An 11,421-nucleotide genomic window follows, 5' to 3' on the forward strand; every position below is an offset into this window, starting at 1 on the left:
TGAGACAGTTTCATGCTTTCAATTGGTGTATATGGATAATGTTAGGTTTTACTATAGCCTATTGTATCTAAGACCAGTAAAGTTGAATCCAACGTGCTGGGGTCCCCAGAAAAATAATGATTGCATGTCGAAGTAAATACTAAGAGAATGAACAAGAGTTTTTCACTATTATATCTGTAATGCTTACAAGTCATGTAATTATGTACCATATTCTGCCAAATGAAAGACCATCTCCTATCCTATATCATGAAACCGTTCAAAAGAACCCTTATAGATTTGGGTGTTCATACATTTTGTCATTATAAATGCTTACACAATGTAGAATATACCAATGAGTAGAGCAAGCAGTGTGTAAATGTAACCGTTTTATTTAGAAAAATAATATATATGGCTGTAGTCCCAGGTCTTCAACAGCAGTTCCATTTTTGCAGGCTGATGACGACTTTCTGTCCTGTCATTGGAAAGAACACATTAGATTAGACTTGTAGTTTACATGGATATCATCCGACGTGATACATAATTTGTTCTTAGTTGCATGCGCACCGAAAATAGCAGACCTACAAGCTCACAAAGTGTTGAGTCCGCGACGCGTTGTGAGCTTGTAGATCTGCTATAAGGCGGGGACAAACGACGCACCCTTTTCTTTTTCCCTCCCTGCACAGAGATTAATTAATTTCATGTAACCATACTTTTTTTGTGAACAAGAGACACTTGTCTTCTCCCATTACCCGCAGTCCGTTTTAATTTTAGTGAAACGAGTCGAACGCAATCAGTAAGTAAAGTGACGTTGTGCTACTCTACGCACACGGCCGTCAGTCGGGACGAAACATGTCAGTCATGGCGGAGCTTCAACCTGGTGTTTGCACTTTCTACATGTACAGACGTACATCTACATAAACGTTCAAATTTCAAATATAAAGTGCTGACCTCATGCCACGGATGTTACAATTTGAATCGGGTGGGTCTAAGTACCAGTATCTTCCGTATTGTTTAATAAAAAGCATTTTAATCCAATCGGTGGCCATTTTCTCCTTATGCTTTCAATTACGCGACCCTATCGGTTGGGATGTGTATTGCACTCTGATACATTAAACATCTATGAGAAAATGGCCACCGTTCGGATTTAAATGTTTTTTTATTGAACAATATGGAAGATACATGTACTTAGACCCATCCGATTCCAATTGTAACATCTGTGGCCACGGGGTAAGAATTTTATATTTGAAATATGAACGTTTATGTAGATGAAAGGGCTGTGAATGGAAAAAGTGCCAACACCGAGGCTACATCAAAGTCAACAATGACAAACGTTCCGTTCACGCCAGGCTCCACAAGCTAGTTTAGTCTACCCAAGGGATATACAACATGAGATTATAGTGATAGTGGCAACTTTACAGCATGTTTACTTACTCGAGAGACAAGCGTCCACCGTCCACGGTCCGTGTACATTGTCAGTTCCACTAAGAAACATCCCCGACGGGTTGTTGCTCCTCACTGCCCGCCTTAGCTGCGTGTGGGTCCGGGTACTAAAGTATAACTCTGATATGTTTACACACACGCCATGACAGTACATGTGTGAGGTAGCTAAAGGGAGTTGCCGAGTGGGGAAATGTTTGGGAGACACCCTCAGGGGCCGGTCCTTTGAACCATGGGGGTTGGTTTGGGTTTGAACTACACCTGTAGTCACCTGCAGTATGTAGTGCGGACATAAGGTGAGACACGGCTGAAAACGTCATTTTCCGCGTCATTTGACGCTTTCAGCCGTGTCTCACGGATCAAACGGATCAAAAATCTAAAAACACAGATACAACACAAAAAAAACACCAGGATCATGTTTATGGGGTCCTAGACTTCATGAAAAAAGGTTTTGGGTGAAGTGTCCCTTTAAAGTGAATGGCACATGGAGTGGCAAAGCGAGTGGCAAAGCAACATGCAAAGTGAGTTTAACATTGTTTAATGTTGTTTAATGCAATCAGATATGACTTTTCTGTTTGGATGCATGGGCTGTCAAGGCCAGAAAGTATTTTTTGACACTCAGTAGGCATTCCTGCATAACTTCCGGGTTTGATAAAAGCTATGATCAGTGTTGCCATGTCTGCTTATTATAAGTGACTTTGGGCTTGTTTGTTTGCAAAGTGGCTTATAACGTTTTCTGGGCTTGTTTTCTGGGCTTGTTTCTAAACTGTAGTTGCTTATTTGGGCTTCCTTTCTAAATGTTATTTAAACCAGTGGTTCTCAAACATTTTCATATCAAAGACCCCCAAATTAATATTAATATGTATTTGACCACGGGCCCCCATCTGATAGCAGTATTTGATATCCCTTTGAGATTTATTTAAAAAATGCAGACTTTTTTTAATGTATAACTTGTCACTTTAGAATTAAAACAATGAGCAGATAGTCTGTCTACAGACTTAACACTATATTGTAAATAAGTCAAGAAGCAAGTCAAGACGCTGGTATGGTACTCATGGGGCCTGTTCCTCAAAAGGGAATTAGAGCTTAAGCCTGGCTTTAACACCTATCCTGGCTTAATTTAGCCAGGATTAGGGCTGAATCGTTTCCTCAAAAGCTGAATTAGCTTGAAGATTAGTTTAGCCAGTTCACCCTGGCTAAGTTTAGCCATGACCCGATTCCTCAAAAGAGAATTGAAGCAAGCCTACCTTAGTTACCATGGCAATTTAGCTGTGAAGTTAGCCTGGTCAGGAGTAGTGTTTAACACCGGGATTCCCGGGATGCGGGAATCCCGGGAATTCGGGATTCCCGGGATCCCGGGAGGGAGAGAGAGAGAGAGAGAGAGAGAGTATTAGACCGATGTGGTCCGATTTTTTTTATCATCATTAATGTAGCCTACCCTACCTACACTTGCATTTTAGAACGTTCAAACTACCATTTTACTAGAACTACCCAGTAGAACAAGTGAACTGCACAACAGCTGTCTGTCTCATTGATTGTCAGTGCTGGCAGCGCATGCATGTGCACATCAAAATCACACTACAAAACCCCACATTTGATCAACAACAAAATATAGATTAATAGACAACATACAGCCAACATCCCAAAATGGAGTCTTATAATATCCAGCAAGTAGCCTAATATAAATTAATAACTGCAAACAAATGACAAGTTTAGGCTATCAAATCAATATCCTACAAAAGTAGAGAAAAGCTGTGACCTCACCGGCGCTCTGATGGACAATAAATACATATTCCTTTTGCAAATTCTCTTGTCAATAATGATACAAATGGAACGTTTATTTCAGCAGCTAGAGTTTGACATTGTTTGAGTGCGATTTGAGCGCAACAGGGCAGATCTCCGCAGGCTATTATATTTATATATTATATTTATATGATTTTTAAAAATCAAATTAAGTCATTATTAGTGCAAGTTCATAGGTGGACACAATAGGGACATTTGGGCACCTCGTGTAAAATTGTCTATTTAAGTATCTACATATAAATGCATTTATTGGGCACTTTTTTTTTTTTTTACCCTTTAACGGGAATTCCCGGGAAGCCCGGGAAAAGGTCTGAAAATTCCCGGGAATTAAAATTAGCTATTTCCCGGAAAATGTTAAACCCTAGTCAGGAGCAGGCTAACAGCCAAGCTTACTTAATCCAGTGCCTTGTTCTTCAAGTTTTTCCACAGTTAATTCAACACATGTGTTTGAATATGGACTCATTTTAATGACCTTGCATTCAAATAAAATGAAATAAATACAATCAGATATAATCAAATTAATGATATTACTGAAGTAGTGTGTGACCATGAATCATAATTGTTTCACAATGACTCATGTGATGTCATTGTCACTCTGTTAACACTATAGTTCATATTGTTGTTAGATGTTTGATAATATATAACAGATTTTTTTTTATATTATAAAAAATGTCTATATATTTATATAAATAAATTATTTTTTATTTCTTGTCCACCTTTGGAGTTACATCATGATGGCAAGGTAACTACACAACCCAAACCTCTACCAAAGTGGTCTTGCAAATGTGGGGTTATTGCGTGTCGTGCCCCCGTCCCCCGTGCCCCCGTCCCCCGCTCATCCCGTCGCGGCCCCCAGTCGCGGTCAACCGTCCCGTCCCGTCCCGTGCGTCCCGTCGCGGCCCCCGTCGCGGTACACCCCCCGTCCCGTGCGTCCCGTTGCCGTCCCGTCCCGTCGCGCGCGCACACACACACACACACACACACACACACACACACTCTGTGTGTGCTTGCAATACTTTGCAACGCTTTCTCCCTGGATATATTTATTGCGGTCGCTTATAACCACTTTCACTTCCTTGTATGATTTCATGAGCTGCTGCAATGCTGCTGTTCAGCCACAGAGAGGAACGCCGCTCTGGTTTTGGACTCCATGATTGGTCAAGTTCAAGGATTCTGCTATCGACTTTCATGGTCTTTTATAGAAATACGTGAAGCCTGGCTTCATTATCCTGGCTGGACATAGCCTGGCTTGACAAGGCCTAGCTCGACAAAGTCGCTCCTTTTCAGCCTGGCTTTGCTTCGAGGAACGGAATAAACAAGGCTTATATGGTCCCGACTTTGTCAAGTCTGGTTTTGGCTTAAGTCCAGGCTTAGTTTATTCACCTTTTGAGGAACAGGCCCCTGGTTTACTAGGATGGGGTTCAATTCCCTGCGGTGTCTGCTGATTGCAGGTTGCTGTAGTCTGTTACGTTCCTTATGAAACTACTGTATCAAACTGCCATAACAAACTACCGTATCAAACTACCATCAGGTACTACCAGGAACGGCGTACCTGACGTTCCTGGAACTACCAGTTCCAGGAATTAGTCATGTCCAGAGTTTCGGTAGTGACCCAATGGTGAAAAAATACATTTGAATGTTAGGGACCAACAAAAAGTGTCACTACAAAGTACTACCAATCAACTATAAATTGCCTGAAACGTACTCCTAACAGGTTTTCGGGGGACGATTTTGGACTCCACACTTAGTGATTTTTTCGGATTAAACTTTCGTTTTGGTAGTGACCCAATGGTGAAAGAATAAATGTACTAAGTCCAGAGCTCGATGAATGTTAGGGACCCAAAAAAATGTCACTACAAAGTACTACCAATCAACTCTAAATTGCCTGAAACGTACTCCTAACAGGTTTTCGGGGGGACTATTTTGGCCTCCACACTTAGTGATTTTTTCGGATTTAACTTTCGTTTCGGTAGGGACCAACTTTCGTTTCGGTAGTGACCCAATGGTGAATTTACTAAGTCCAGAGCTCGATGAATGTTAGAGACAAAAAAAAATGTCACTACAAAGTACTACCAATCAACTCTAAATTGCCTGAAACATACTCCTAACAGGCTTTCGGGGGGACGATTTTGTCCTCCACACTTAGTGATTTTTTCGCATTTAACTTCGTTTCGGTAGTGACACAATGGTGTCACTACCGAAACGAAAAAAAAATTACTAAGTCCAGAGCTCGATGAATGTTAGGGACCAAAAAAAAAGTCACTACCAATCAACTTTAAATTGCCTGGATTGTACTCCTAACAGGTTTTTGGGGGAACACATTTTTTTTTGGCCTCCACACTTAGTGATTTTTTCGGATTTGACTTTGTTAGTGACACAATGGTGTCACTACCGTTAGGGACCAAAAAAAAAGTCACTACCAATCAACTTTAAATTGCCTGAAACGTACTCCTAACAGGTTTTTGGGGGAACAATTTTTTTTTCGTTTCGGTAGTGTCACTACCGAAACGGAAAAAAAATGACTAAGTCCAGAGCTCGATGAATGTTAGGGACCAAAAAAAAAGTCACTACCAATCAACTTTAAATTGCCTGAAACGTGCTCTAACAGGTTTTTGGGGGAACAATTTTTTTTCTGTTTTCGTCACTCGTCACTTTTAGTCAATACCGAAACGGAAAAAAGAATTCACAAAAAAATCACTACCAATCAGCTTTAAATTGCCTGAAACGTGCTCCTAACAGGTTTTTGGGGGAACAATTTTTTTTCTGTTTTCGTCACTCGTCACTTTTCGTCACTACCGAAACGGGAAAAGAAATTCACAAAAAAATCACTACCAATCATCTTTAAATTGCCTGAAACGTGCTCCTAACAGGTTTTTGGGGGAACATTTTTTTTTCTGTTTTCGTCACTCGTCACTAGTCGTCACTACCGAAACGGAAAAAAAAAAATCACAAAAAAATCACTACCAATCAGCTTTCAATTGCCTGAAACGTGCTCCTAACAGGTTTTTGGGGGAACATTTTTTTTTCTGTTTTCGTCACTCGTCACTTTTCGTCACTACCGAAAAGGAAAAAAAAATTCAAAAAAAAATCACTACCAATCAGCTTTAAAATGCCTGAAACGTGCTCCTAACAGGTTTTTGGGGGAACATTTTTTTTTCTGTTTTCGTCACACGTCACTTTGTCACTACCGAAACGGAAAAAAAAATCCACAAAAAAATCACTACCAATCAGCTTTAAATTGCCTGAAACGTGCTCCTAACAGGTTTTTGGGGGAACAATTTTTTTTTCGTTTCGGTAGTGTCACTACCGAAATGGAATCCACTCAATAACATGACTGGACTTGACTCGAGTGGGAATCGAACCCACTCAAGTCAAGTCTCTCCAATAACATGACTGGACTTGACTCGAGTTGGAATCGAACCCACTCAAGTCAAGTCTCTCCAATAACATGACTGGACTTGACTCGAGTGGGAATCGAACCCACTCAAGTCAAGTCTCTCCAATAACATGACTGGGCTTGACTCGAGTGGGAATCGAACCCACTCAAGTCAAGTCTCTCCAATAACATGACTGGAGTTGACTCGAGTGGGAATCAAACCCACTCAAGTCAAGTCAAGCCATGTTATTGGACAGACGCTCTACCAGTTGAGCTATGCTGTAGGCTGAGATTTACAGGTTTCCTGGTGGTTTTAACTTGTTTTTCTAGAAGTTAGTCTGCAAAGGGAAGCATCACTAAGGATATCAGTCAATTTATCCGTTGCCCCAAGTTACCGGGGACACTTGACTCGAGTGGGAATCGAACCCACTCAAGTCAAGTCAAGTCATGTTATTGGACAGACGCTCTACCAGTTGAGCTATGCTGTTGGCTGAGAGTTACAGGTTTCCTGGTGGTTTTAACTTGTTTTCTAGAAGTTAGTCTGCAAAGGGAAGCATCACTAAGGATATCAGTCAATTTAGCCGTTGCCCCAAGATACCGGGGACACTTGACTCGAGTGGGAATCGAACCCACTCAAGTCAGGTCAAGTCATGTTATTGGACAGACGCTCTACCAGTTGAGCTAAGCTGTTGGCTGAGAGTTACAGGTTTCCTGGTGGTTTTAACTTGTTTTTCTAGAAGTTAGTCTGCAAAGGAAAGCATCACAGTAAAGACACCAGTGGGATTTGAACTCATGGCCTCTGGATCATGTATACTGCGTCTCAATCCATTGAGCTAACAGATGGCTAACAAGTACAGCCTTCCTGGTAGTTTTCAGTTGATCTTCTGGAAGCCAGTCTGCAAAGGAAAGAATCATAGGAAAGACATCAATGGGATTTGAACTCATGGCCTCTGGATCATGTATACTGCGTCTCAACCCATTGAGCTAACAGTTGGATGACAAATATAGCCTTGCTGGTAGTTTTCAGTTGATCTTCTGGAAGCCAGTCTGCAAAGGAAAGAATCATAGGAAAGACATCAATGGGATTTGAACTCATGGCCTCTGGATCATGAATACTGCGTCTCAACCCATTGAGCTAACAGATGGCTGACAAGTACAGCCTTCCTGGTAGTTTTCAGTTGATCTTCTGGAAGCCAGTCTGCAAAGGAAAGAATCATAGGAAAGACATCAATGGGATTTGAACTCATGGCCTCTGGATCATGTATACTGCGTCTCAACCCATTGAGCTAACAGTTGGATGACAAATATAGCCTTGCTGGTAGTTTTCAGTTGATCTTCTGGAAGCCAGTCTGCAAAGGAAAGAATCATAGGAAAGACATCAATGGGATTTGAACTCATGGCCTCTGGATCATGAATACTGCGTCTCAACCCATTGAGCTAACAGATGGCTGACAAGTACAGCCTTCCTGGTGCTTTGACTTGAACAACAAACAAGACAAATAACTTTAAAAAAATGTGTTACAGCATAAATATAAATCTTTTTCATGGGGGGGCCTGACACTACATTTTTTCACATTGGGGTCCACTGCCCAAATACATGTCAATTTGGGGGGTTGACAAGAAAACGTTTCAGAACCACAGATTCCAAGGAAACAGCTGTAGGTGAATGGATAGAGTCACTGACTAGTGAGCCGCAGGTAACAGGTTCAAGCCTCAGCTACAGCAGCAAGTCAGGATGTCAAATCAAATAGGTATTATTAGGAGTGAAATGGTTGTGTTTCTTCACCCCAACTGCACATGACATCAGTTTACATGTACGTTATTTTCAGTGATGAAGACAAACCGCACAGACGTTCACTGTACTTTAGTACATTTTGTAAACTTATGACTCTGAGTAGAGTATAGCCTGACTTAAACAAACAAATAACAACTTAGTATAGTCAGATTATTTTTTACACAACTTACATTTTGTAATCAAACTACCGAAACGAAAGTTGGTCACCACCGAAACAAATCCGAAATAATCACTAAGTGTGGAGGCCAAAATCGTCCCCCCAAAAACCTGTTAGGAGTACGTTTCAGGCAATTTAGAGTTGATTGGTAGTACTTTGTAGTGACTTTTTTGGTCCCTAACACCACAAATGGTTTACATACTCTTTACGAATGTCTTACGCATCATTTGCTTAACATGAATGATAATTCTAGTAATTGTTTGGTGTCTGCATTCATGAAAGCCAGGTAGTTTGCAACAGGTAAGGAGAAAGTCCACATTAACAGACAGTCATAAATGATGAACTGTCTTCACTTTACTGTAGGGCACATAATAACATGTACAAAGGATTTATAGATACTTTAGGAATGTTTAACAAAGCATATGTTAAACATGAACAAGCTACCAATAGCTTGTATATATTATGTAACATCAGTTACAAATGATTTAATAATCATTTACAGATGTATTATACATGGCTTATTCATGAATAGTTACTAATACCTTTATAGATGATTTGTAACCGTAGTTATAAAGGTTTTAGTAATCATTTACGAATGTCAATAAACAGGTTGTTAATGATTTGTTAATAGTCTACAAACTGCTTATAAACATTTATAAATGCTTTAGAATGGGTCGTTACAAATGATTTAATAATCTTTTACAGATGTATATAAATGGCTTATTCATGAATAGTTCACTACTTACTAATACTTTACAAATAATTTGTAACTGTAGTTATAAAGGTTTTAGTAATCATTTACGAATGTCAACAAACAGGTTGTTAGTGATTTGTTAATAGTTTACAAACTACTTATAAACGTTTATAAATGCTTTATAACGGGTCATTATTGTAAAGTGCTACCGACAGTTGTGTATGAACTTGGGGTCCTTGACATGGAAATGTTTGAGAACCACTGCAATATACAGTATGTGTTTGTACGCATATGTGAATGAATGCTTGCTTACCCAAAAATGGCTCTGTATTCTGGAAGCTGGTAGTGCTGATAGCTGTAGTGCGGCTGAGTCCAGAGAAGGCTTTTTCTGCAATGTTAAAGAGAGAGAAAATTTTTCGTTTCGGTAGTGACACCATTGTGTCAAAAAAAAAAACATTCCCCCAAAAACCTGTTAGGAGTACGTTTCAGGCAATTTAAAGTTGATTGTTAGTGACTTTTTTTTTGGTCCCTAACATTCATCGAGCTCTGGACTTAGTCATTTTTTTTTCATTTCGGTCCCTAAACGAAGTTAAATCCGAAAAAATCACTAAGTGTGGAGGCCAAAAAAAAAATTATTCCCCCAAAAACCTGTTAGGAGTACGTTTCAGGCAATTTAAAGTTGATTGGTAGAGACTTTTTTTTTGGTCCCTAACATTCATCGAGCTCTGGACTTAGTAATTTTTTTTTCGTTTCGGTAGTGACACCATTGTGTCAAAAAAAAAAAATATTCCCCCAAAAACCTGTTAGGAGTACGTTTCAGGCAATTTAAAGTTGATTGGTAGTGACTTTTTTTTTGGTCCCTAACATTCATCGAGCTCTGGACTTAGTAATTTTTTTTCGTTTCGGTAGTGACACCATTGTGTCACTACCGAAACGAAGTTAAATCCGAAAAAATCACTAAGTGTGGAGGCCAAAAAAAAAATTGTTCCCCCAAAAATCTGTTAGGAGTACGTTTCAGGCAATTTAAAGTTGATTGGTAGAGAATTTTTTTTTGGTCCCTAACATTCATCGAGCTCTGGACTTAGTAATTTTTTTTTCGTTTCGGTAGTGACACCATTGTGTAAAAAAAAAAAAAAAATCCCCCAAAAACCTGTTAGGAGTACGTTTCAGGCAATTTAAAGTTAATTGGTAGTGACTTTTTTTTTGGTCCCTAACATTCATCGAGCTCTGGACTTCGCAGCATTGTAAGTACAATTAGAAGGTACTTTTACTTTACTGGAGTATTTCCAATTGTCTATACTTTTACTTACATCTCAGAAGCAAATATTGTACTGTTACTCCACTACAATTATTTGAAATCTTTAGTTACTAGTTATTGTAGATATAAATTATTATATTATACAAACATACATTAACCACTTGCCTTTCCCAGATGTACAACCACAAGGCCGCACGCACGTACGCACGCACACGCCACTAACCTGTACAACACTCGGGTCCAGATTGACGCAGGTATCCAGGTCCATGTTGACATTGGAGGCAGCGGCACTTCTCACATAGGAAAGGGATGCACCACCTACAGGTCATAAAGAAAATACTGAATTTATCCATCCCTAAAGTGTGTGTGTGTGTGTGTGTGTGTGTGTGTGTGTGTGTGTGTGTGTGTGTGTGTGTGTGTGTGTGTGTGTGTGTGTGTGTGTGTGTGTGCGTGCGTGAGAAATTTGAGACATTGTGAGGATGTTTGAGTTAGGCTATTACCACTGGTATACAGTACAGTACAGACAGTTGTGTATGAACTTGGGGTCCTTGACATGGAAATGTTTGAGAACCACTGCAATATACAGTATGTGTTTGTACGCATGTACATGTGAATGAATGCTTGCTTACCCAAAAATGGCTCTGTATTCTGGAAGCTGGTAGTGCTGATAGCTGTAGTGTGGCTGAGTCCAGAGAAGGCTTTTTCTGCGATGTTAAAGAGCACTTTCTTCTTCTCCAGCGTACAGCTGGACACTACCAGCAAACTGGAATTACTGGAAACACCAGGAGACACACAGCATACATCTCAAAAGAGTGCTACCACATTTTCAACCACAAATGTCATTTATTCAGTCTCTAAAATTCAGTCCCTTACATATCTTATTTACCTTTTGGCTAATATGTCATGGAATCACACACATCAC

The 11,421-nt window shown here is 39.9% G+C and overlaps 1 long non-coding RNA gene across 1 annotated transcript; it reads right to left on the reverse strand.

Moving 5' to 3' along the window:
• Positions 1 to 352: 352 nt before the first annotated feature.
• LOC311060624 lies at positions 353 to 1,796 on the reverse strand. Its single transcript, XR_014602292.1, has 2 exons — positions 1,411 to 1,796; positions 353 to 451 (listed from the first exon to the last, which is right to left on the reverse strand). It is a non-coding gene; the product is annotated as an uncharacterized lncRNA (long non-coding RNA).
• Positions 1,797 to 11,421: the final 9,625 nt, after the last annotated feature.

This window comes from Gymnoscopelus microlampas (genome assembly GCF_963454915.1).
Source record: "Gymnoscopelus microlampas genome assembly, chromosome: 14".
NCBI classification, from domain to species: domain Eukaryota; kingdom Metazoa; phylum Chordata; class Actinopteri; order Myctophiformes; family Myctophidae; genus Gymnoscopelus; species Gymnoscopelus microlampas.